Here is a 27,387-nt window from a genome sequence, read left to right as displayed (position 1 = left end):
TCTTTGAAATTCAACAGAATGTCATTCTCTCCGGTTCCAGATGCAGACGGAATGGTGACACAGCTGAATGTCTTGAGACTCTAGGTTCAGTCATTTATACGCTTATTGCTACGAAAAATGGTTAAAGTGGCTCTAAGCAATATGGGTCTTTAAATCTGAGGTCATCTGTCCCTTAGACTTAGAACTACTTAAACCTAACTAACCTAAGGACATCTCACACATCCATGTCCGAGGCAGGATTCAAACCTGCGACAGTAGCAGCAACGCGGTTCCGGACTGAAGTGCCTAGAACCGCTCGGCCACAGCGGCCGGCTTATTGCTACGCTTCTGACGAAGTGCTTCTAGGAGGGACGAGTGGATATGTTCCACTTTTCTTGGCTCGATCCATGGACTTACACCGAGCATGGGCTGATAGGCTGGATCATATTTGCAATGTGTGGGTTTTCGACAGCAGGCAAGCGCTCCGAGGTACAAAATGTTATTTGCCTTATGTTACACCATGCTGCAACGACAGAAATTCTAGGTGCTTTGGCCATAGCTTTCGTCGCAAACCCGCCTGGCCTGTATGCTTGATATGTGAACAGTACTTCCCACTGGCCTACTTGATAAACTCAGCGGGCAAGCTGGCCTCAGTTGCCTGGCCACGGCTGGACTATAACTTTATAAAGAATTGAAATTTCTCGCGCCTAGCTTTTTTGGGCTCCGCAGAGTGAATGTCTATGATGACAAAGAAATTTTATGATCATGATTATCATTCAGTAACTGTAACCGCCTGTACCGGTTTCTCATATGCAGTATTACAAACGGTAATAGATATTCGACGAGACTGTTGGAATATTTGCGAAGATTTATGCTAATTCCTACCCTGGACGACAGGATTCTTGCAGTGCGATTTGCTGCAAAATCTGGTTTCGAAATTGTTTGCCCAATCCTGTAACTTTACACCTATGATTTATATCGACAACATCGACTGGATACTTTACACCAGTCTGTTTCAAGATATGTGTGTACTTGTATCTGTTAATGTTTTCAACAGAATTGTTTTCCTCATACTTTATTTCCGGCTTGTGGTCACTTTCCATATGCATTTTACTACACGCATTTATTTTACTCGTGTGATAAGATACGGGTTATTCATTTTTGATCATGCGACGTTGAAATTAATGACTGCTAATATACACTGAAGCACCAAAGGAACTGGTATAGGCATGCGTATTCAAATACAAATGGTTCAAATGGCTCTGAGCACTATGCGACTTAACTTCTGACGTCATCAGTCGCCTAGAACTTTAGAACTAATTAAACCTAACTAACCTAAGGACATCACACACGTCCATGCCCGAGGCAGGATTCGAACCTGCGACCGTAGCAGTCGCTCGGTTCCAGATTGTAGCGCCTAGAACCGCACGGCCACTCCGGCCGGCCGGCCGCGGTGGTCTAGCGGTTCTGGCGCTGCAGTCCGGAACCGCGGGACTGCTACGGTCGCAGGTTCGAATCCTGCCTCGGGCATGGGTGTGTGTGATGTCCTTAGGTTAGTTAGGTTTAAGTAGCTCTAAGTTCTAGGGGACTTATGACCTAAGATGTTGAGTCCCATAGTGCTCAGAGCCATTTGAACCATTTTGAACTCCGGCCGGCTGTTTAAATACAGAGATACGTAAACAGGTAGAATACGGCGCTGCGGTCGGCAACGCCTGTATTCGACAAAGTGTCTGACGCAATTGTTAGATCGGTTATTGCTGCTAGAGTGGCAGGTTATCATTACTGAAGTAAGTTCGCACATGGTGTTATACTCTGCGCACGAGGTAGCGATGAAGTGGGGATTTTCCGGTACAACCATTTCACCAGTGTACGGTGAATATCAGGAATCCGCTATCCGTGATCGCTGCTGCCGGCAAAAGATTCTGCAAGAATGGTACCAACGACGACTTACGAGAAGCGTTCAACGTGACGGATGTGCAACCCGAAGACTGCTGCAGATTTCAATACTCGGCCATCAACATGTGTCAGCGTGAGAACCAATCAACGAAACATAATCTATGAGGACTTTCGGAGCCGTGAGCCCACTCGTGTACCCGTGTGACTGCACGACACAAACTTTACGATTTGCCTGGACCTATAAACACCGACAATGGACTTGATGACTGGAAAGAAGTTGCCTGGTCGGAGGAGACTCGTTTCTAATTGTATCGAGCGGATGGACGTGTGTGGGTATGGAGACACCCTCATGAATCCATGGACCCTCCATGTCAGCAGAGGAGCTGGTGGAGGCTATGGAACAGTTTAGGGCCTGTGCAGTTGGAGTGGTCTGGGACCTCTGATACGTCTAGATACGACTCTGACAAGTGACACGTACTGAAGCATTCTGTCTGACTACCTGCATCCATTCATGTCCTTCGTGCATTCCGACGGACTTGGTAATTTCCAGCACGACAATGCGACACCCCATACTTCCGCATGCTCGCGGGGGCCCCACACGAAATTAGGCAGGTGTACCAGTTTCCATGGCTCTTCAGTGCATTTACTTATACAAATATTTTTAGTTCAATACAATCCTTTTGGATATGGCCAGTGACCAGTGGGGTCAGGAAGTTATTAAAGTAATCGTGGTTATGACAGACACATATTTCATACTTGAAGGTAACAGTCCACAATGAGACTGCGCCCAAGGTTTCTCGGAAACCTACACGACTATGTTCCTTTGATAAAGAAATATAGAGATGAGGAAAAAGCGGCCCTAGCGCTCCCATTTCCGAAGCGGTGGGTGCCACTTAGCTTTGGCGGAAAACAAAAATTGGAAGGTAGTTTTTATCTGTTTTCCGTCTTTTCCTTAGTTGCTCTAAAATCGTGGAAGTATGTACCGTCTCTGCAACTAAACGAAAGTTTGTTCAAACAAACTGCATTCAATTAGTTGCATAGACGGTACATACCTCCACAAAAAATAAGAAGGGTTTGGCTTTCGTTTTACTTAACGGACACGAACTCAAGTGATAATTCCTGTCCCGTGGAAGGAAACGGACTTATAATGGAAATATGATCGCTATTTAGAAGAAAGACTAATTGCGGTATCAGTTTGGATGGCGGCATGAACTGTTTACAAAAAGATCTCAAGCGTTGTGTCAAGAGCTTTTAGTTCAATTGACGCAGTTTTAAAGGCTATGTCCGTTTTCTTAATAGCGCACATCAAACCCAAGAATTTCTTGAGTGAAAGGCAACATAATTTCTAAACTTTTCGCAAATGGTAGCACATCGTCAAAACAAGTTGCCATTTTCGTGTCATGGCACATTGAAACTTTTTCATTGTAAGCATTCAAAAACGGATTTCAGCTAAGACTTATGTAACTAATAAGATATCTTAATACACTTTAAGGAAAATAAAATAAAACAAAAGACGTATCACGAAGGAATTACCTGAATGGCTGAGAAATCAGTAACTGCGATGTACATGTAGAACAAATGATTAAAATTTCAGAAAAACTGGATGATTTATTCAAGATAAAGAGCTTGACAAAGCAACGTTTTGTTCCACCACTGGCCATTATGAGAGCAGTTATTCAGCATGGCACTGATTGACTGTGCTGTTGGAGATCCTGCTGATGAATTCGTGCCAAATTCTTTCCAATTACTGAGTTAGATCGTCAAAATACGGAGCAGTTTGGAGGGCCCTGCCCAGAATCCTCCAAACTTTCTCAATCTCGGAGAGATCCAGCGGTCTTGACGGACAACGTAGGGCTCGGAAAGCACGAAGATAATCTGTAGACACTCTCGTCGTGTGTTGGCGGTCGTGATCTTCCTGAAGTTAGGCCCCTGATGGATTGCCATTAAGGGCAACAAAAGGGAGCGTAGAATATCGTCAACACGCCACTGTGCTGCTGTAACAATGCTAGCTAAAGGGGTTCTTGTATGAAGAGAAATGGCACCCCAGAGCATGACTCATGGTTGTCAGGCCATATGACGGGAGAGAGTCAGGTAGGTATCCAACCGTTGTTCCGGCCATGTTCAGACACGTCTTTGGTCTGGACTCACACTGACTGGAGTAGTATGGTCTTCCCGCTTCGAACTGAGCCACGATGACCAGCGAAGCCGTGTCTGGAGACGCCCCAGACAGCGACTGTCGCCCTCCATAGGATCCGATAGCCCGATGTGACGGTCAGTGCTGCCACTGCCTTTCATAGCAGGACCCCTTTCGCTTCCGTCAGTGGCATCCTTACGTCACAGTTGTCTGTCGATGATATTCTACGCCCCGTCTTGTTGCTTTTCTTGGCAAGCCATCCTGGGCGTACATTTCATCAACGGCGCAAGACGAGAGTCTCTGCTGCTAATCTTCTTTCCAGATCAAAGCGCGATCAGCAAGGTCGCCGGATCTCTCCCCAATTGAGGATATTTAGAGCATTATGGGCAGGGTATTCGAACCAGCTCGGGATTTTGAAGATCTAACGCACCAATTGAACATGATTTGGAACGACATCTCTCAATAGGACCTCCAAAAACTCCATCTAACAATGCCAAGCCGAGTAATTACTTCCGTAAGGGCCAGAGATAGGTCAACGCCTTATTGATTTGCCCAGTTTGTGAAGGTTTGTCTCCTGATTCAACCAACATTTACGAAATTATAATCATTTGCTTTCCTGCACATTTACATCGCAGTTACATATTTGCGTTCCATTCTTCATTTTAGAATGTAAATGTCACTTTCATTTCTACCTTTCTGTTAATGTGAAACAAGATGTGTAAGTGACTAATTCCGGGAACTTTTGGGAACTTACTCGTTTGTGGCAACAAAGGGTGACACGTGACATGTTAATGCTGCATTTTGGGAAGGTACTGAGCAGGCGTTTTGGGTGGAGAGTCAATAGACTGAAGAGAGGTGAAGTAGAAGAAGAAGAAGAATATGATCAGGATAGTGTTGGATTTTATCTGATAACAACTTAATATATGCAAAGAATAAAATCAAGATCATCTCCCGAACTGCTTCCCGAAGACTATTACTCAAGTAGGCGAAATATGATGTACATGAATTGAACAGACGGTTCCTTTATGACATCATGTTTCAGTAACCATCCAGATTCAGTCATCTCCAAAAAGTACAACGAATGTACATTTCAGTGGTAGAACTGTACACTATTCCAGACACGGTATGTCGTCGCTGGTATTTCGTAAATAATTTCAGTTTGTAAAACTAGCGTATGTAAAAATTAAAAGGGCCATCATGTATCATCCTACAGTTGTGGTTGGAGAAGTATAGCCTTACAAGTATTTCTGTAACGATCCTGTCGTGTGGTATGTTGTCACACATCTCCTCGGTTGAAAGAAACCTATGTGTGCCATCTTCTTCAAGATATTTCAATACGTTTCGCCTCCTACTTCTATCTTTCTTTCTTTTTCTCGCCTGTACAACTGTCTGTATGTGCTGCTCACACAAAGATCGCTGTCAATCAGCAGCGAGAAAATCCGATATCAGAGAGAGCACAATGCCATTATTCCACAGTAATCTAGCTTGGAACGGAACAAAGCCAGCTCCCGACTCCCGTGTCCCGTCTACAAAATATTACAAATGCTGTAAGCAATTCATAACTGTGAAACAAGTATAAAAAATTATCTGCATTGATTTATCGTCACAGTGAATAAGTACTGAACACGAAAGAGCTAGTGACATTACATTTACATCTCTCATTAATAATGCAAAGAAAACGTGTCAAATGAGAACGATTCATAAACGTACTGACATCAACAGACTAAAGTAACCTAATGCCTACATCATACAAAACTGTCGCGACCTGTGACGTACAACACAATACTGTCCCTTTTTTCAAAATGCAACAATTACTTTTTCAAATCACATTTAAGAACGGCGACTGTCCTTTGCTTCAGAAACCAGAAATTACGATTATTGAAATAATATTTATAGTCTTAAATTTCTTATTGATGTCGAAGCACCGAACCTTTAGGTAGGGTTGAATAAAAATAAGTTCCATTCAAAAAATGCTATCACTAGAAGGGCAATCACAAAACGTCTGTTGCGTAAATACATGTTATCGATGCCATGTTGAGCTCTAAATAAAGAAAGAAAAGAATAAAATATTAACCGCTATTATATCGAATACTCATACACTAAGATCAAGAAGGTGCCTCAACACTTAAAAATTTTTCATACAGGTTGCATGTGGGTTTCACACTGCTTATCACCACATCGAATACATTTAAGGATAACTGACTGTCCTAAGTTCTGCTTTTGCATCTACATGATTACTCTGCAGCCCAGAATTAAGTGCCTCGCAGAGGTTTCATCGAACCGCATTCAAGTTATTTCTCTACTGCTGCACTCTCCAATCATACGCGGGAAAAACGAACACTTGAATCTCTCCGTGCGAACTCGGATATCCATTATTTTATTACGATGATCATTTCTCCCTATGTAGGTGGGTGTCAATAAAATATTTTAACATTGAGCGGGCTGGCCGGGGTAGCCGAGCGGTTCTAGGTGCTACAGTCTGGAACCGCGCGACCGCTACGGTCGCAGGTTCGAATCCTGCCTCGGGCATGGGTGTGTGTGTTGTCCTTAGGTTAGTTAGGTTTAAGTAGTTCTAGGGGACTGATGACCTCAGATGTTAAGTCCCATAGTGCTCAGAGCCATTTGAATCATTTGAACATAGAGGAGTGAAAGTTGGTTATTGAGATTTCATGACAAGATCTTACTTCAACTTAAAACGCCTTTGTTTTAATGATTGCCACCCCAATTCGCTTATGATACCTGTTTCGCGATGCTGCAAACCGAGCTGCCCTTTAAGAACTTTATCGATGTAGTCCATCTGTCCAATCTAATGCGGATCCCACTCCACATAGCAGTACTCCAGAAGATGGCGGAGACGTGTAAGGTAAGCATTCTTTTTCGTACACCTGTTGCATTTTCTAAGTATTCTGCCAATAAATTGCAGCCTTTGATTTGCTCACAACATTGTGTATGCTATAGTTGCAACTTAAGTTGTTCTTAATTGTTTTTGAGCGTTGCCACCAGTGTAACGAATTTCTTTACACACACCTAATGGTTAGTATCCAGATTCGCATGGAAGGTAATGTTCATCGAGCAGTACTTCGAAAGTTACGTCGTAGAATGCATATTACGCACAGCTACTTGTAACTGCCTGGCCAATGCAATCAAGAGGTCAGTTGAGATTCCTACAGCAACAACCTTGTAGTTCCCTGTAATATCAGACAGGGGTGTCAATTTTCAGTTACGTTATTGTACACTGGATTATACTGACGTTGATGTTCAGTAATTCCAGCCAATATGATTCGAAATATCTGTGCATTGCCTCGTATGCAGGTACAGCAGTCCAACGGTTGTATATAGTGCGGTATATATATATAACTGTAAACGAGCAAATATTATTGAGGAATTAATCACTGTGACCATAGAATGTACGGAGGGGCCGTGGAAATTAAAAAAGAAACAAAAAAGAACCATCTAACAGACAGATTAAAATTAGAACAGTTGTGGGACTTATTACAAAGTAAAGCTCCATAACATACGTCGGCGCGACTCCGTTATCATAGACAGCTAGCTGCTGACGTTATGAGTCGACCGTCGCGTGGGTACTTGAGAACAGTTCGGATAGTGAGAAAGTGTTTGAGACTGTAACTGCTTCTTGAGTTTTTATGGCCTATGATGATGTCTCCAGCACTAGTTGGTGAAACTTTAGGCAGAGAAATATGTCTTGTATAGCAGCCTAATGCCCATTAAACAAGTTTCACCAAATTTCTGCACTGTATAGTTTGTGGGCAAATGTGTTTTATGCTTCTTTGGCATTTGTTCAGCCAGTTCACTAATAGGTTTTGAGGTCATTCATCACTTCCAGGAAGAACGCTCTCTTTATAAAAATTGACCAGGCTGCGACAGATCTTGCAAGTGAAACATGATCGCGATTTCTGAATTTTTTAACAAACAGCGGCTGTGAAAGCGAATTGCTAATCGGCATTCAGATTCCCAGCATGGGGGACCGTAGTTAGCATGGGAACATTTGATAGCACCTTTGGTATACATGTCCTAGTTGCGTGGAACACTCTAGTGGAAAATATACAGCGTTTAACGAGTATAAGGGGTGATATTTTTTCTGATAACTGAGGATGGTGTACCTGTTCCGGCGTAACGACAAGTGGCGGCACGAAGATCAAGAACGCAAGAGCAGATAGCGCTGTGAGACGACATCAGTCAATAGTACGCTGACTAGGACTTCACGACGACTAGAGCGGCATCTACACGAAGTGCATAAAAGTGATGCGCAGCATAGCCGCGGCCGCACTAGAGGAGTTCTATTGGAAGAGCCGTGACTTGTGATCCATATCTATTAATTTCATGGCGATTGTATATTTCGAAGGACACTGGTTATTTGCATGTCTACAATTGCTTGCCAACCAACTTGTACATACGTAAGTAAAGTATTGTCAATTCAATTACTGTAATAAACTCCATTAATATGATTTGCTTGTATCTTGTCTAGCTATCCGAGAAAAAAGCTTCCTAGGCACCCTATAAGCGACGAGTGAGCCGGATTCCACAGTATTGAACAATATAACATATCAGTATTCACGTCATTTGCAGACTAACACTTACAGCCATTATAAGCCGTATGTTTTTAGGTTTATTAGTGCCTCAAAGTACATGTAGCGAGAGGGCAAGCCATTAATGCTTGTTTTTTCCTGGTTGCAAGTCAGGTGTTGATGTGTGGACGTGCGAACAGAAAATGGGTAGTGAACACTCACAGGCGAAGTACATTTAATGATGCAGTACGACCGTGTAGAAAACATCAGGTCGTAAAGTTTGAGATGTGTTTATGGGAAGATTGTTCGGCACACTGATGACATACATATTAAGGTGCCACATATAATAGTATGTTCACTTATACCCCTTACATCTTGCACACTCAACATATATGTTCATTCGCTGATATTTCCCCAGTAATTGTCAGTTTCATTTTTTTTCCATAAATTGTGGAATTCAGCAATAGTTCTGTTTCTCTTCTCGTCATCTTTGCCTTCGTCGTCTTCGTCGTAGGCCACCACGTGTTTCGATATGTTCGGTATGTATGTGTTCTTTCTCTAGTTACAATAAGTTTAATTTAGGTGTCTTACGTGACTCCAAATACCGACATGTATCAAAGCTCTGCAATGGTTTCAGTTGACTTCGTTGCCTTTGGCGAAGTTTCTGTGTTTGTTTATTTACTTCTGTATGTTCTCGACGTTCCACGTCAGATGAAAAAAAAATGGTTCAAATGGCTCTGAGCACTATGGGACTTAACATCTGAGGTCATCAGTCCCCTATAACTTAGAACTACTTAAACGTAACTAACCTAAGGACATCACACACATCCATGCCCGAGGCAGGATTCGAATCTGCGACCGTCGCGGTCACGCGGTTCCAGACTGTAGCGCCTAGAACCGCACGGCCACACCGGCCAGCCACGTCAGATGAAGATACAGCTACAGGGACAGTTTCGCTTCAGTATTTACCATATTCTACAGATTCTTATCAGGTCTATCAATTGAGCTTGATCCTCTTCATATTAAGCTGAGGCATCTTGAACTCTCAAAACACAACGCAGTCCACTCTAAAGAACATTATGAGGAAGTCTAGCACCATTCAAACGGTGGAAATGTCCCAACCATTATCATTAATTTTATGTTAAGGTACCGTATTTGCGATAATCGGGTTCAAGGACTCTGCTGTTGGTGAATGGCCCTCCAACTTAACCTTCAAACAATTATAAGAGATCTTTCTGCTGGAAACACACTAGATTTTGTGGCAAAATAAAAAAAACACGTGTAGCGACCAGGTTTGAGAATTACACAGTCTTTGTTCTAGCTTTCAATCGAAAGACTGGTTTGATGCAGCTCTCATGTTAGTCTTTCCGGTGCAAATTTCTTCACTTCTGTGTAATTGATGTAACCTACAGCCAGTTGAACCTGCTTCCTTTATTTCCTGTCATACCAACTATATTCCCTACTAACTGAGTTTTGCTCTTTCCTCAAATTGTAAATTTACTACCTTTTCCTTAGTTATCCGATATGAAACATCCCTTTTTATTCTATAATCTTTATAGTCCACTTAAACTTGTACATAGTGTTAAAAAAAATTCTCTTTTCCCGAAGTGCTTTTCTTTCCGTTTCTAACTTGCGTTTTACATCATCTTCACTGCCACAAAACACAAAGAAGCGTCTCATTTCTTAAATTTCCCAAGAATTATCTCAATTTTAGTCTGTTAAACCTGTTTCATTTTTATTCGTTTTTACCTTGTTGTCTTATTTCAAGATATTGCACATTCACTTCAAATGATCTTCCATGACATTTGCCGTCTCTGACAGAATCACAGTGGAAATGTCGTGTGGCTAGGGCCTCCCGTCGGGTAGACCGTTCGCCTGGTGCAGGTCTTTCGATTTGACGCCACTTCGGCGACCTGCGCGTCGATGGGGATGAAATGATGATGATTAGGACAACACAACACCCAGTCCCTGAGCGGAGAAAATTTCCGACCCAGCCGGGAATCGAACCCGGGCCTTTAGGATTGACAGTCTGTCAAGCTGACCACTTTTTTTTTCGTTTTTTGTTTTTTGTTTTTTTTTTTGTTTTTGCTTTTGGTTATTTGCGGGTTCTGTCACGTGCACAAATCACAGCCCGTTCAGCTAGTACGGGAGAAGAATTCTGAACCGCTAACGCCAGTCTCATACTTCACGAGACTCGCGGGAGGGGAACATTGCATTCGTGTTCGTAAAGATCCGGGTTCAAATCTCGTCCCTGACATTCCTTGACATCGTTAGAACTACAGGGGCACAACAGGTATTTTCATCAGTTCTTATGTTATCTTCCCTGAGCCAGTGTTCTTCCTTTGGGGTCGTAATTATACAGAGCAGTAGAGGATCCGAATTTGTAAGGTAAGGAAAAAATGACCAGGTCAGAACATGTCGTTTTTTAGGGTTCCGAATCTCAGCAGGTAAAAACGGAACCCTTTTAAGGATCAATTATTCAAAAAAAAGTCTTAATCGCATTTTTTATTATTATTATACCGCCAACCGGTTTCAACCCGACGTAGGGGTTATCTTCTGGGCGTTTACGCCATTTTTTTTATTTTTTTTTATTTATTTATTTTTCATAAAGATCACTCTGTTAAAAGGAACATGTAGAGCATTTCATGATATAATTTGTGCATTATACATGGAACGGTGAGAGAAGCGTGAGGTTCATTATCAGCTGTCAAATGTGCACACCGACTGCACCCGGCACCTCCCAACTGCGTGGCGGGTCGAGGAAGACTGCCTGAAGATAATTGGCAAAGGTTTTCCGATAGTGAGACCATCTATGAACCTCATTGTGGGCTTGCTGCAAGAAATACCAAAAGTCGAGTCGCGACTTGGCAGCATCCCCATAGAGGTACACGATCGTCCAACCTTTGACCCAGATGATCGAGTGTGATTTAGTCGTCGGAAAGTAGTCACTCTCCGGATGTAAGAAGGAAGCAGGTGTAATATGTTGCGGGGTCACACGGAGGTAGCAAGCCACCATCTGTCTTCCTAGGAGCCATACCTCCTCCACCTCGATACAAGTTAAGCGGTGATGGTCGTCATCCACTTGGCGACATTTCAGGCATAGTGGAGTGTCCACTAGTCCAATTGCATGGAGTCGTTGGTTGGTGTTGAACTTGCCACAGGTGACAGTGAACCACAGTGCCCGAACGAAGGTAGGAAGGAATTTTTGGTGCACATGTCTCCAAATCTTCGGCCAATGCAACTTGGGGTGTTTGAGTTAAATGACATTACGACTTATCCGTCGTAGCAGCCAAACATAAAAATCCTTCGCGCGTGGTGGTCTCGTGCGCGGAAGCTCGTCTCTGATATAACTAAGTTCCACGACAAATGTTGATACATGCGCAAAATGTGACGTAATGTTGCCCACCGCCACCGGAGGTGTGAGGGACGCTGGAACAAGGAGATCCAGTAGGCGGGATGTAAGGGAATCACGCCCGCTACGCCATTGCTTGTACATCGTGGCTAGAAAGAGCGCCGTCGCTCGGCAGTGAACATTTGTAAGTCCGAGTCCCCCCTTGTCCGTAGGGAGCGTGAGTGTTGCGTATCGCACCTTGAGGGGCGATCCAATCATCACAAAATAGCCTAGTGCTGATTGAAGTCGACGTCCGAGCGTGAGTGGTAGGGGCAGGATCTGCGAAATATGCACCATTCGAGAAACCACATAAGTGTTCAGATATTCGACTCGCTGCAAAGGATCAAGGCGCCGTAGTAGATGTTGTCGGACCATGGTACGTGTTGTCTGTAAAATACGTCGGTAGTTAACTGCCGCAGTATGTTTTACAGATGAGGTAAAGTCTATGCCGAGATAGCGGAATCGTTGCACATAAGGAAACGGACTGATTTCTTCCGGCGTAAGGCCCCTTCCAACCGGCATTGCTGCCGATTTGTTCATGTTCACTGCACTACCCGCCGTCACACTGTGATCCAACAACAGTTCAAGGACCGTCTTCACCTCTTCCTCAGAACGAACGAGCAGCAGGAGGTCGTCCGCATAGGCACGACATTTGAAGGTGTAGCCCCGAAGTTCCATCCCAGAAAGAGAATTAGTTAGCCTCCCAATTAATGGTTCCAACGCTATCGCGAACAGCAGCATCGAAAGAGGGCAGCCCTGGCGAATGGATCGTCGAATTTGAATGGGCCCTGCTATACGCCCATTAACCTGTACCAAGGATTGTGCGCCCCCATAAATCCTTCTAATGAGACCAGTAAAACGGTCTGGAAATCCCATTTGTTCCAGTACAGCGTACAGATAGTTGTGGCGCACCTTATCAAAAGCACTGTCAAAATCAACCGCCACCATCGCCGCTTTAAGCCGGCACTCCTCCGCTAGCGCTATCACATCACGGCATTCGGCAGTAGCTGTTTGCACATTCACCGATCCACCCGGTGTCGTCTGTTCTGGAGAGAGAACGCTACGAATTAACATACGACATCGGGACGCTAGCAACCGTGCAAAGATCTTATAGTCGGCATTAAGCAGGGTGATGGGGCGATAATGTGTGACCGTAATTCCTGGCTTCGGTTTATGTACTGGCACCAAGAGGCCTTCCATAAAAGCCGGTGGAATAGGCGCATCGGAATTTAACATCTCGTTGTACATTTCCGTCCATCGCGGTGCCATTTCGTTGCGAAATTCGCGATAAAATTCAGCAGGAAGTCCATCAATGCCTGGGGACCGATTCAACGCACCCTTTGCGATCGCATCATGTACTTCCTCACAGCTAATGGCTTCCAGTAAGGTTCCCGCGGCTTCCACCGTCAGTGTACGGGAGACGTACCTGGTTATACGTTCGAGGTCTTCTTCCCGATGGATGTGTTGGTAATGGTCGACGAATGCAGAGACAATGTCCGCTTGACGCGTCACTCTTCGGTCTTCGCGGGTAATTAATTCCTGTACCAAAACGCGTCGTCGGTGTTTTCGTTCATTCACGACGTGGTGCATGGAAGGAATCTCGTGCATTGTCGTATCGTGACATCTGGCGCGCACCATGGTTCCCTGAAGATGTTTCCGAGCTAAAGCCACTAGTTTAGCTTTTATCCTTTTGCGTTCGATCCAGACGTCCTGTCCCGGTGGACCATCGTCCAGGTCGCGCAGTGCTGCAAAATAAAAGTCGGTCGTACGGCGGCGCCATTCTGCCATCTCCCTGCTATATGAGATGAACGTACGGCGAAGCGCCGGTTTAGCACAAGTCAGCCACCAATCAAGCTTCGTCGCATACCTTCCAACCCTTCGCTCGCACATAGTCCATGTCTCAAGGATCCGGTGACGGCATTCAGAATCATGTAGATGTTGAATGTTTAATTTCCACGGGGCCTTACTGTTCCACACCTCTCTACGGGGAAGAAGCACCGTACAGATGTAAGCGCTGTGATCTGAAATGCCAATGGCCAGCGTTCCGCGTCCTGGACATCATTTGCATGAGCCCGTGAGATATAAATGCGATCTAATCTGCTCGTCGAATGACTTGTCACATAGGTGTATCCCGGTGCATCTCCATGTCGTAATTCCCACGTGTCACTAAGTACAAGGTCGTTGACAACGATTCGCAACTCCTGGCTGATGTTTGCTTGCGGCCATTGGTCTTCCTGGCTGAGAACACAGTTGAAATCTCCACCAATTATTACACATTCATAACGTCCATGGAAAAGTGGGGCAATGTCTTCTGCATAAAATCGTGCCCTTTCCCGCCGCCGATTGTTTCCCGACGGTGCATATAGATTGATGATGCGTGTCCCAAACGTCGTGAAAGCCATTCCCCTGGCCGACGGAAGGTAACACACGTTTCCCACTGGGAAGCCATCTCGCACGTAAACTGCCACCCCACTCCCATTTTGATCTCCATGTGACGAATAGGATTGGTAGCCTGCGATGTATGGGAGTGCAGCTATGTGGACTTCCTGCAGCAAAGCAATATCCACATCAGATGCCCAAATCGTTTCCTTCAGTAGGTGTATTTTGGCCGGTGAACGCACGTCATTTATATTTAATGTCGCAATACGGTTCGCATGGCGTTGAATCCCGCTCTGTCGACGCGCAAAAACATCTCCCTGCATCGGCGCTGGGGGCTGAGTTAGAAGACGTTCTCTCGCCCCTCTCCCTTCACCTGCAGCAATTATTAGGCTGTTTTCGTGAGTGCCGGCTGCCTCTGTATGACGTCCGGCGCCTCCTCAACATCATCATACCACATCTTTGCAGGCAGTGATATATTCGTGTCCATTGCCACATCATCTGCGTCTGGAGCGCCAACTGGTTGTGTTTCCTCTTCAGCATCACCACGTCCCGGTACCGGCAATGTGACAGACCGCTGCGGGTCTGATCGAACAGTTTCCATTGCCTCATCCTGTTTCGTAGAGGCTGTTATGTTGTCTTGGTCCACAGGCACATCGTCTTTGGGGCATGGGGAGTCATCCCTAGGAGATGTCGTGGGACGACGCCGTTTCCTCCTTTTCGGGGAACGTTGTTTGCGTGATCTTCCTTCCGTGTCCTCAGATTGTAAGGAATCACGGCTGCCCGACAGAAAAGCATCCGTAGGAACAGGAAGTGTTTCGAGTCCCATCGTTGTACTCGGCGGGAGTTCGGTCGAAACTGATGCTGTCGTCTCAGAGTGCGTTCCAGGCGGAACAGCATCCGTAGTGGCTGGAACTGCTTCGTTTACTATCAGTGTGCTTGGTGGGAGTTCGGTCTCATCTGTTGTTGTCGCCGTAGATTGTAAGCTCGATGGAGCAGCATCCTCTGTCATCCCGACGTCTGCTACAAGGTTTCGGAGAGTGCCATCTTGATCTTCCACCGGGGCTGTGTCCTTTCGGTCATCAGCGGACGCAGTGAGGGCCTTGGCATAGGTGATCGGTAGTACTGTCATCGCTGGCGACGGCTCCCGCACACCTGAAGGCAGTTGCGTAACCCGCCGTTGCATACAGTTCGACCTGAGGTGTCCCTCCTGGCCACATTCAGAACATGTACGTGGTTGACCATCGTAAATCACCACCGCCCGACAACCACCAATTGTCAGATAGGACGGTACATGTTTCTGAAGATCAATAGTGATCTGTCGCACTCCGTTAAGAACAGGGTACGTGGCGAATTGTGTCCAGCGTTCTGCTGTGTGACCATGTACCGTGCCGTATGGCTTAAAAGCCTCGATAACTTCGTCAGCCGGGAGCTCAAATGGCAGCTCAAACACACGTATTGTCCGTACACCCAGACCAGCATGTTCTACAGTTACCGTGCCGACATTCTCGTCACTATGGCAAAATCGGAGACCTGCTTTTGTCGCCTGTAGAATTCTCTCACACGCCGCGTCATTTACCATCTTAACGTACACCGTGGGACTAACGATGGACGGGTGAATTCCAACAATATCGTTTGGCGGTATCTTGACGTCCTCGCGAATGAATCGTTCCACTGCTAAAGCCTTTGGTCGTTCGTAGTCTTTGCAGAAATTGAACCGTAATGTAGTTTTCCTGTACTTGTTCGCCATGATCGTTGTTACTAGCCCGCGCGCAGACTAAGTCCACAAGTAAACAAACACTCGCACTCGCCGCACAGGCGGAAGTATCGGACCTCCGCTTCGCACGGCCGCTAGCGCCGAACGACCACTCAGCTACCGGGGCGGACAGAATCACAGTGACACTGGCAATCCTTAAAATTTTAATTTCGTATCCATGAACCATTGTTTTCCCTCCAAATTTTTCCTGAAATTCCCTTAACTCTTGTTCTATGTACAGTTGAATAGCATGTAGACTGATTACCACCTTGTCTCACTTCCTTCTTGGCTACTGCATCCCTTCCTTTGGCACTGATTTCTAGAGATAGCCACCTGGTTTGCAGTCTTAGACTTTCTCAATAAAGACACATTATCCATAGGCTGTATGAGTAGCATATATCTTTCTAATCTACTACTGCTGTATTTGCAGTATGGATGTCACAGCAGGTCAGAACATATTGTGAGAAATGGAATTTTTACTGATTTATCTAAATCGTATCAAGTAATAAAAAGCAATACATAGAAATTTAGGTAGTCGACAGCCGGTAGCCTATTATCACGATCGGTGCACTCTATCTCTCACCAACCATCCCCCCCCCCCAAATATTAATAAATGATACCGATTACATTAGTGTGACTGAACGTCTTGATAACTTCACGAAATACACTCCTGGAAATTGAAATAAGAACACCGTGAATTCATTGTCCCAGGAAGGGGAAATTTTATTGACACATTCCTGGGGTCAGATACATCACATGATCACACTGACAGAACCACAGGCACATAGACACAGGCAACAGAGCATGCACAATGTCGGCACTAGTACAGTGTATATCCACCTTTCGCAGCAATGCAGGCTGCTATTCTCCCATGGAGACGATCGTACAGATGCTGGATGTAGTCCTGTGGAACGGCTTGCCATGCCATTTCCACCTGGCGCCTCAGTTGGACCAGCGTTCGTGCTGGACGTGCAGACCGCGTGAGACGACGCTTCATCCAGTCCCAAACATGCTCAATGGGGGACAGATCTGGAGATCTTGCTGGCCAGGGTAGTTGACTTACACCTTCTAGAGCACGTTGGGTGGCACGGGATACATGCGGACGTGCATTGTCCTGTTGGAACAGCAAGTTCCCTTGCCGGTCTAGGAATGGTAGAACGATGGGTTCGATGACGGTTTGGATGTACCGTGCACTATTCAGTGTCCCCTCGACGCTCACCAGTGGTGTACGGCCAGTGTAGGAGATCGCTCCCCACACCATGATGCCGGGTGTTGGCCCTGTGTGCCTCGGTCGTATGCAGTCCTGATTGTGGCGCTCACCTGCACGGCGCCAAACACGCATACGACCATCATTGGCACCAAGGCAGAAGCGACTCTCATCGCTGAAGACGACACGTCTCCATTCGTCCCTCCATTCACGCCTGTCGCGACACCACTGGAGACGGGCTGCACGATGTTGGGGCGTGAGCGGAAGACGGCCTAACGGTGTGGGGGACCGTAGCCCAGCTTCATGGAGACGGTTGCGAATGGTCCTCGCCGATACCCCAGGAGCAACAGTGTCCCTAATTTGCTGGGAAGTGGCGGTGCGGTCCCCTACGGCACTGCGTAGGATCCTACGGTCTTGGCGTGCATCCGTGCGTCGCTGCGGTCCGGTCCCAGGTCGACGGGCACGTGCACCTTCCGCCGACCACTGGCGACAACATCGATGTACTGTGGAGACCTCACGCCCCACGTGTTGAGCAATTCGGCGGTACGTCCACCCGGCCTCCCGCATGCCCACTATACGCCCTCGCTCAAAGTCCGTCAACTGCACATACGGTTCACTTCCACGCTGTCGCGGCATGCTACCAGTGTTAAAGACTGCGATGGAGCTCCGTATGCCACGGCAAACTGGCTGATACTGACGGCGGCGGTGCACAAATGCTGCGCAGCTAGCGCCATTCGACGGCCAACACCGCGGTTCCTGGTGTGTCCGCTGTGCCGTGCGTGTGATCATTGCTTGTACAGCCCTCTCGCAGTGTCCGGAGCAAGTATGGTGGGTCTGACACACCGGTGTCAATGTGTTCTTTTTTCCATTTCCAGGAGTGTATTACTATGATGATGGAGCTGGTGCTGTTATACTGTAGAGGATAATGATGGTGTAGCTGTTGCTGTTAAGATCTAGGCTGTCTGTCTGGACTCTGGTGAGCAACTCTATGTAAAAATTTTAATGTGAAAGTGGCATGGGACTAGGACTGTCCGAATGGAAGTGGAGATAAGTGAGGAGCTAATGATGGGGTGTGGATTCGGGAACAGTGTCACGCTTGTCTAAAAGAGGAGCTTATGGCAGTGCATGCGGTGCGATTTAGGTACAATAGGAAAGAAGATGGCGTGGTACATGGGAACGAAACTGCGGAGGGGCGTTAAGTGACGTATGGAACCGGCAACTAGTGTGACTTGCTGACGCATATTTGGTCGCTCAAGGGATAGATGTTTTCGGAACTATGGCTATGTTGTGATTACACCATAGATGACAAGGGTGGGACGTGAGAACTAGAGTGATACCTCGGTAGCGTTAATTAAAGTTTGGTGAGAGAAAAGTTGGCTTCACGGTTATAAATGTAAGAGGACCGTTCAACACGTTATGCAAAACTAGTTTTTCTGAAATCATTTTGGTTTTATTCAGGATTCTTCCCCCTTATTTTGTCTGCAAAAGCTTATTTTTAGCATTATCTCCATTCTCTCTATTCAATTGGACGGCCTTGTGTTACCTTACTGGGAAGGCATGCATACCTGTATGCTACAACTCTTGTGGTCGGCGTCGGAACCAAAGTTTTGCAGCATGAATAACCTACTGCTTACAGTAGAGTGCTTTGTTTACCGGGCCAAACAGATGGAAATCGGAAAGATGCGAGATCTGTGGCTTAGGGTGGATGAGGAAGGACAATCCGGTTAAGGTTTGTGAACACCTCTGGTGTGAGCAGACATGTATGGATCCTTGTGTTGCCATGGAGAAGAAGTAATTCGTGCGCATTTCATGGCAACGATCAGGCAAAAGTCGTCTGTTCAGTTTTCTGAGTGTAGTACCGTTGTGTGCGGTCGGCACGCGAGAGATCAGACAGGTAGGAGCGACCTAGTTGCTATGAGGACAGACGCCTCGTCCAACGACCCCCATACTTTTGGTCACTTCCAATTACCGAACTATCAGTTAATAAGCCACGGCTGCAAAATACTAACACGAATTCTTTACAGACGAATGGAAAAACTGGTAGAAGCCGATCTCGGGGAAGATCAGTTTGGATTCCGTAGAAATGTTGGAACACGTGAGGCAATACTGACCCTAAGACTTATCTCAGAAGAAAGATTAAGGAAAGGCAAACCTAAGTTTCTAGCATTTGAAGATTTAGAGAAAGCTTTTGACAGTGTTGACTGGAATACTGAACGCGGCAGGAGTAAAACACAGGGAGCGAAAGGTTATTTACAATTTGTACAGAAACCAGATGGCAGTTATAAGAGTCGAGGGACATGAAAGGGAAGCAGTGGTTGGGAAGGGAGTGAGACAGGGTTGTAGCCTCTCCCCGATGTTATTCAATCATTATATTGAGCAAGCAGTAAAAGAAACAAAAGAAAAATTCGGAGTAGGTATTAAAATCCATGGAGAAGAAATAAAAACTTTGAGGTTCGCCGATGACATTGTAATTCTGTCAGAGACAGCAAAGGACTTGGAAGAGCGGGAGGGGTATAAGATGAGCATCAACAAAATCAAAACGATGATAATGGAATGTAGTCGAATGAAGTCGGGTGATGCTGAGGGAATTAGATTAGGAAAGGAGACACTTAAAGTAGTAAAGGAATTTTGCTATTTGGGGAGCAAAATAACTGATGATGGTCGAAGTAGAGAGGATATAAAATGTAGACTAGCAATGGCAAGAAAAGCGTTTCTGAAGAAGAAAAATTTGTTAACATCGGGTATAGATTTGAATGTCAGGAAGTCGTTTCTGAAAGCTTTTGTATGGAGTGTAGCCATGTATGGAAGTGAAACATGGACGATAAATAGTTTGGACAAGAAGAGAATAGAATCTTTAGAAATGTGGTGCTACAGAAGAATGCTGAAGATTAGATGGGTAGATCACGTAACTAATGAGGAGGTATTGAATAGAGTTGGGTAGAAGAGGAGTTTGTGGCACAAAGTGTGTACACATGATGTTGAACCGTGCGTGGCTCAGGCTCCCGCCATCACGTATATTACACCCTGTTTTTAACGTACTTCCACCTCACTACCGTCACTGAGTTGGTGCTTTGCCTGACCGTGAGCGGCGCTAGCAGCGTGTATCAATATATCCCCTCTCGTAGTACCTTTCCTCGACTGTTATTACTTCCCGGTCGTTGTCTGTCGTAAGGGAGTTCGGGTCGCGAGTCAGTAACGCGTCTGGAGCGCAGTCCGGACCTGACCGTCGGGTTGTCTCCGTGTTTGCTTAGTTACTGTTGGGTATCGTTCAGGTCTTCGTGCAAGTGTTTGTCAGGTTGTGTGTGTAGTTGGCGCTATTTCCACTGACGACTATTTTAGATGTTGTCGGCATTCTGAGAGGAGTCGGTCGGTTCGTGCGAACCAGGGAGGATATCTCCATGCGGCGCGGTCGGCTGGGTCCGCTGGCGGTCCCTGCTCAGTGTGGGAGCGTGTGTGGAGCTGTCCGATCGCTACGAGCTTCGTGGCTCACCGACCCAGGACACCAAGGTTGAGTGGTGTCTTAAGTACCCAAGCCGCGTTCATTCATGTTGTGTGGTTCGTTTCGATCTTGGGAAGGTTTTCCTGGAAGCAAAACCGAGTGTTTGTATTGCTGCAATTTAGCCGCCATGCGGTGGAACTAACTATATTGGTTGACTACAATTCAAGTGCACCAGCGGGACTTTCTGCCTTGTGGCCGTCAGTGTTCTGTTTACCAGCCCTGCCCACTAACGTCATTTCAGGCAGTGTCCTTTCCTCACCTGTTGTCGCTATCCAACACGGTGTTTAGTTTTGACAGTTTAATACATATACATATTTGATTGTGGATAAATACGTCCGTAACAATTTGGTGTTTGAATTCTCATGTACCGACTGGTGGCAATCAAGTCTTATGTAGGTCGGTCCATGGCTGTCCCTTGGTTGGATTACCGACGGATCAAGTGTAGATGGGCTCACCACCTGTCTCACCTATGTGAACAAGCGCCGACTGACCCCCTGGAGGTTTCTGAGTGACATTGTCGATACTGTCTTTCTCTCGGGTGTTTAATTGTCTCTTTATTATCTAGCATAGCCAATGATTTCAAAAATTCTTAGTTTTACTGTGTTTTATGTAAATCAAAGACCTTCAGCCACGTATAGTAAGTTTTAATTCCGGCAAGTCGATATTTGCTGAAGTGTTATTGTCGTTATGTTGTCTTTCTTTGTGCGCTTTCAGACAGTTAAGACTTATGGCTATATGGTATTTTAAAAATTTTGGAAAATTAATTGTGGTACTTCAGCGCGTTTAAAACCTTATTCTTAAAATTACCCTTTAAGCAAAAACATTGCGGCCTTCTGCCTTTGAACGGTTATGGTAATTTATTTTAAAATCTTGAAAATTTTATTGTGGGCCTTCAGCAGTTTGTATTCCATATTGTTTATATTTGTCTATCCACTTTTGCCTTGAGGCTTTCAGCCTAGCTGTGGTGTAATATATATATATATATATATATATATATATATATATATATATATATATATATATATATATATATATATATATATACTCCTGGAAATTGAAATAAGAACACCGTGAATTCATTGTCCCAGGAAGGGGAAACTTTATTGACACATTCCTGGGGTCAGATACATCACATGATCACACTGACAGAACCACAGGCACATAGACACAGGCAACAGAGCATGCACAATGTCGGCACTAGTACAGTGTATATCCACCTTTCGCAGCAATGCAGGCTGCTATTCTCCCATGGAGACGATCGTAGAGATGCTGGATGTAGTCCTGTGGAACGGCTTGCCATGCCATTTCCACCTGGCGCCTCAGTTGGACCAGCGTTCGTGCTGGACGTGCAGACCGCGTGAGACGACGCTTCATCCAGTCCCAAACATGCTCAATGGGGGACAGATCCGGAGATCTTGCTGGCCAGGGTAGTTGACTTACACCTTCTAGAGCACGTTGGGTGGCACGGGATACATGCGGACGTGCATTGTCCTGTTGGAACAGCAAGTTCCCTTGCCGGTCTAGGAATGGTAGAACGATGGGTTCGATGACGGTTTGGATGTACCGTGCACTATTCAGTGTCCCCTCGACGATCACCAGTGGTGTACGGCCAGTGTAGGAGATCGCTCCCCACACCATGATGCCGGGTGTTGGCCCTGTGTGCCTCGGCCGTATGCAGTCCTGATTGTGGCGCTCACCTGCACGGCGCCAAACACGCATACGACCATCATTGGCACCAAGGCAGAAGCGACTCTCATCGCTGAAGACGACACGTCTCCATTCGTCCCTCCATTCACGCCTGTCGCGACACCACTGGAGGCGGGCTGCACGATGTTGGGGCGTGAGCGGAAGACGGCCTAACGGTGTCCGGGACCGTAGCCTAGCTTCATGGAGACGGTTGCGAATGGTCCTCGCCGATACCCCAGGAGCAACAGTGTCCCTAATTTGCTGGGAAGTGGCGGTGCGGTCCCCTACGGCACTGCGTAGGATCCTACGGTCTTGGCGTGCATCCGTGCGTCGCTGCGGTCCGGTCCCAGGTCGACGGGCACGTGCACCTTCAGCCGACCACTGGCGACAACATCGATGTACTGTGGAGACCTCACGCCCCACGTGTTGAGCAATTCGGCGGTACGTCCACCCGGCCTCCCGCATGCCCACTATACGCCCTCGCTCAAAGTCCGTCAACTGCACATACGGTTCACGTCCACGCTGTCGCGGCATGCTACCAGTGTTAAAGACTGCGATGGAGCTCCGTATGCCACGGCAAACTGGCTGACACTGACGGCGGCGGTGCACAAATGCTGCGCAGCTAGCGCCATTCGACGGCCAACACCGCGGTTCCTGGTGTGTCCGCTGTGCCGTGCGTGTGATCATTGCTTGTACAGCCCTCTCGCAGTGTCCGGAGCAACTATGGTGGGTCTGACACACCGGTGTCAATGTGTTCTTTTTTCCATTTCCAGGAGTGTATATATATATATATATATATATATACCACAGCTAGGCTGAAAGCCTCAAGGCAAAAGTGGATAGACAAATATAAACAATATGCAATACAAACGGCTGAAGGCCCACAATAAAATTATATATATATATATATATAGGGTGTTACAAAAAGGTACGGCCAAACTTTCAGGAAACATTCCTCACACACAAATAAAGAAAAGATGTTATGTGGACATGTCTCCGGAAAAGCTTAATTTCCATGTTAGAGCTCATTTTAGTTTCGTCAGTATATACTGTACTTCCTCGATTCAGCGCCAGTTGGCCCAATTGAAGGAATGTAATGTTGACTTCGGTGCTTGTGTTGACATGCGACTCATTGCTCTGCTGGACTAGCATCAAGCTCCTGCACATTTCAGTCGAAGGTTTCGTACGCTTCTCAACAATAGATTCGGTGATCGATGGATTGGTAGAGGCGGACCAATTCCTTGGCCTGCACGCTCTCCTGGCTTCAACCCTCACTTATGGGGGCATTTGAAAGCTCTTGTCTACGCAACCCCGGTACCAAATGTAGAGACTCTTCGTGCTCGTATTGTGGACGGCTGTGATACAATACCCCATTCTCCAGGGCTGCATCAGCGCGTCAGGGATTCCATGCGACGGAGGGTGGATGCATGTATCCTCGTTAACGGAGGACATTTTGAACATTTCCTGTAACAAAGTGTTTGAAGTCACGCTGGTACGTTCTGTTGCTGTGTGTTTCCATTCCATGATTAATGTTATTTGAAGAGAAGTAATCAAATGAGCTCTAACATGGAAAGGAAGCGTTTCCGGTCACATGTCCACATAACATATTTTCTTTCTTTGTGTGTGAGGAATGTTTCCTGAAAGTTTGGCAAGATATGTATATCGCCAGTTGGCCCAATTGCAGGAAGGTAATGTTGACTTCGGTGCTTGTGTTGACATGCAACTCATTGCTCTGCTGTACTAACATTCCTTGTTCGAAGGCCTTCAGCCGTGAAAGAATTGCATTTTGAAACTCGTAGTTGTAAAGGTTCAGCTATGTGTCGTTTTGGTTCTAAATGTGTTATTAAATTACAATAAATTACAATTTTGAAGTGAAACTGACCGATACCTTTTTTGGCCCTTTCCACAACCTCATCACATGTTCTGGCGAGCAGGTTTAGCGGGCGTTTCAGATATTTTGGTTTTTGTATGTCGTCGATGTGCACGTTAGAGAGAGGACGTTACGGAGCTGTTAAACAGTCTTTGAGCTTGTCGTCACACAGTCTTTTCCTCTGCGCAGTTTGATACATTAAGTGTGGTAGGCGACAGACGTATTTAGTAGTGCTGTGTGGAGTTGTGATTGTATCTGTTAGATCAAGAAAGGACAGCAAGGAGGAATGTGATACAGACATGAAAAGCCATAGGAATACAAATTTTGGATAATGTGTTTTTGAAGAGAAGTAGTTTGAGATATGACCGCAGCACTGCTCACCTAATTCATCGGGATGATTACTGTCAGCTAGTACTTGCCCAGAGCTGAGAGAAAAACCACTCCACTGGCCTAAATCGTGGATTAAACTATTATATGATTAAACTGTTTGATTTTTATAAATGTTTTTGTCAACTTGAACCCTTTTTAAATAATTGTTCACTCTGTTAAACACAGTCGTTTTCAGACCCATGTTATATGTGGAGATCAAGCGAAGTTTTACTCTGTCGTTTTGAATACATACTTCATTCTAAAATCGTTGTGTTGGAACATCATTTCAGAGGAATAGTTACTCTCCCCAACCCATTGCGTCATTACGCATTAGCACATGCAACAGTTGGAATATGTATTTAGAAACAGAAATGTAACTTAGTTGCTGCTGATTGCTGTTTGCTGTTGTGATTTCGAGTGATCTCCAACAATGTTGTCAAGACGCGAGGTAAGTGAAAATTTTGATTAGGGCTCAAAAATGATTCAAATGTCTAAGCACTGTGGGACGTAACATCTGAGGTCATCAGTCCCCTAGACTTAGAACTGCTTAAACCTAACTAACCTAAGGACATCACACACATCCATACCCGAGGCAGGATTCGAACCTGCGACCGTAGCATCAGCGCGATTCCTGACTGAAGCGCCTAGAACCCCTCGGCCACAGGGGCCACCGTGATTAGGGCCAGGTAATAGTTTTACTTACGTGAGCATTTAATGAGAGAGACAAGCTGCAATCAGATCAGTTCAATTCAAATTAGGTTCTGTTTACTTAAAGGTTCGCATACAAGTGTAAGCTGGATAACAGTTTGTGAATACATACTTTTGGTAACACGTAGATTTTTATAAAGTTGGCGATAAAACTGGGAAAAATTTCAGACGGAAAGAAAATGTAGTGCGGAACTTACACTTACAACGCAACCACCTGTCGTGACTTCATGGAACTATAGGGCTGAAGAAAGAATATTCTATGATGACCCAAAACCAACTCCGCATTTATTATTCAACCAAAATTGGTCGAGACAAATGTTTTGCTATACTTAATACGTGCCCCTCGTAGGTCGGGTTGGATATGTTGGCGGTGTTACACCGGAGCGGGAATTATAGGCTGGGACATCGTAAAAAAAAAGGACAGAACTGATGTGGGGACAAGTGAGAAGGTGTGTGCAGTGTTGAGAGAGTGATAACATGTAGGTTACTCGTAGGCTTTGGTATCATAATGCTTGGGATGAGTCGAGTTCAACACGGCGTCAGCTGTTGTTAATGAGGTAAACGGTAGTTGGTTGTGAGAGCTGTGTCCTTTCTCTCTGTGTCTTTATGCAAGAAATGCAACTAGCAAGCGGGATCTCGAAACAGCGTCACATATTACGCTCACCACTGATGTCATGCAAAACTGATAGCCGATGTCCACTTTGTTTGAACTACTGTCGTGGCAGCGTCTGCCGCGCTGCAAGAATCGCAGACGGCTGGTGTGGTGGGTGTGGTCTCGCCTGAGGCGGGAGGTACGGCTGGCTCCCCAGAGTATGGGCTGGCGCGCTCAGCCACTGCCGGAATGCAATTACAGCCCCGACGCTGACAACTTTCCGCACCTGATAATTACTGCAAAATTAGTCGCCAAGTAATGTCATCACACACTCGCGCAAGAAAATTACCAACTTCCTCTCGCAGAAAATTGGTTGCCTTGGAACGTTATTACCACAAGCAATACGGTAGCCCGCTCTAATTGTTTATCCATTCTGCTTACTCCGCTCTGCGCTGGCGAATGAAATTGGACACTCCCTTGCGCTCCAGTTCCTGCGTTTCCTCTCAAAATAGTCTCCAACGACAGTGGTCACCATCTGCATGTGTGTGTGTGTGTGTGTGTGTGTGTGTGTGTGTGGCAACAGTTCAACCGTTCCTCCAAACAATGCAAATCTGGCTTCCTTCGGCAAGTCCCAGGGCAGGTTACACACGACACACGAAACACACAAGCAACTGCGGTGGTGTGCATTCGTTATGTAATTTTATTATATTCGTTAATGTCCTTAATGAAATGCGATGTTAATTTAAAATATTCAGCATAAAGCGAACACAAAAGAAGAAGCTGACCATATGACGATCATCTCCCTCCTAGGATCACAAGAAAACCTCCTTTAGTGCAACGCTAAGTAAAATGTTAACAATAGTTACCCACTAAAGTGTTATTAAGAAAAGGTATGATGAGATGAAAACAGCGCGACCGTTACGGTCGCAGGTTCGAATCCTTCCTTGGGAATGGATGTGTGTGATGTCCTTAGGTTAGTTGGGTTTAATTAGTTGTAAGTTCTGCGGAACTGATGACCTCAGATGTTAAGTCCCATAGTGCTCAGAGTCATTTCTTTATGAGATAAGAGAATTAACTGTATACAGAGTTTTCTGTGCTGTCATTTCAGTCGTTTTAGTGGCACGAGGCTTGGAAATTCCACGTCATTCTCTATGGAAGTAAACGTTGTCAAAGCTTTTAACGGAGTTGCAGCGATGTTTGCGCTGAGAAATACTTGTAAAGAAAAATATTTGAGTCGTAGCTCCGTTTCTGAGTTAATACAGATTTACATCAGCCAAAAAGTCCTTTGAACGCGCAAACTGAAGCGGCGCGCTAGAGACGGTGTCGCCGGATCTGTTCTTCGTTTGGCTTCCTCTAACCGAAAAAAAGAGCGACACAAAAATTGGACATTGAACGGTG

Source organism: Schistocerca serialis, chromosome 4 (genome assembly GCF_023864345.2).
Source record: "Schistocerca serialis cubense isolate TAMUIC-IGC-003099 chromosome 4, iqSchSeri2.2, whole genome shotgun sequence".
Classification (NCBI taxonomy): domain Eukaryota; kingdom Metazoa; phylum Arthropoda; class Insecta; order Orthoptera; family Acrididae; genus Schistocerca; species Schistocerca serialis.
This window is presented reverse-complemented; position numbering follows the sequence as displayed.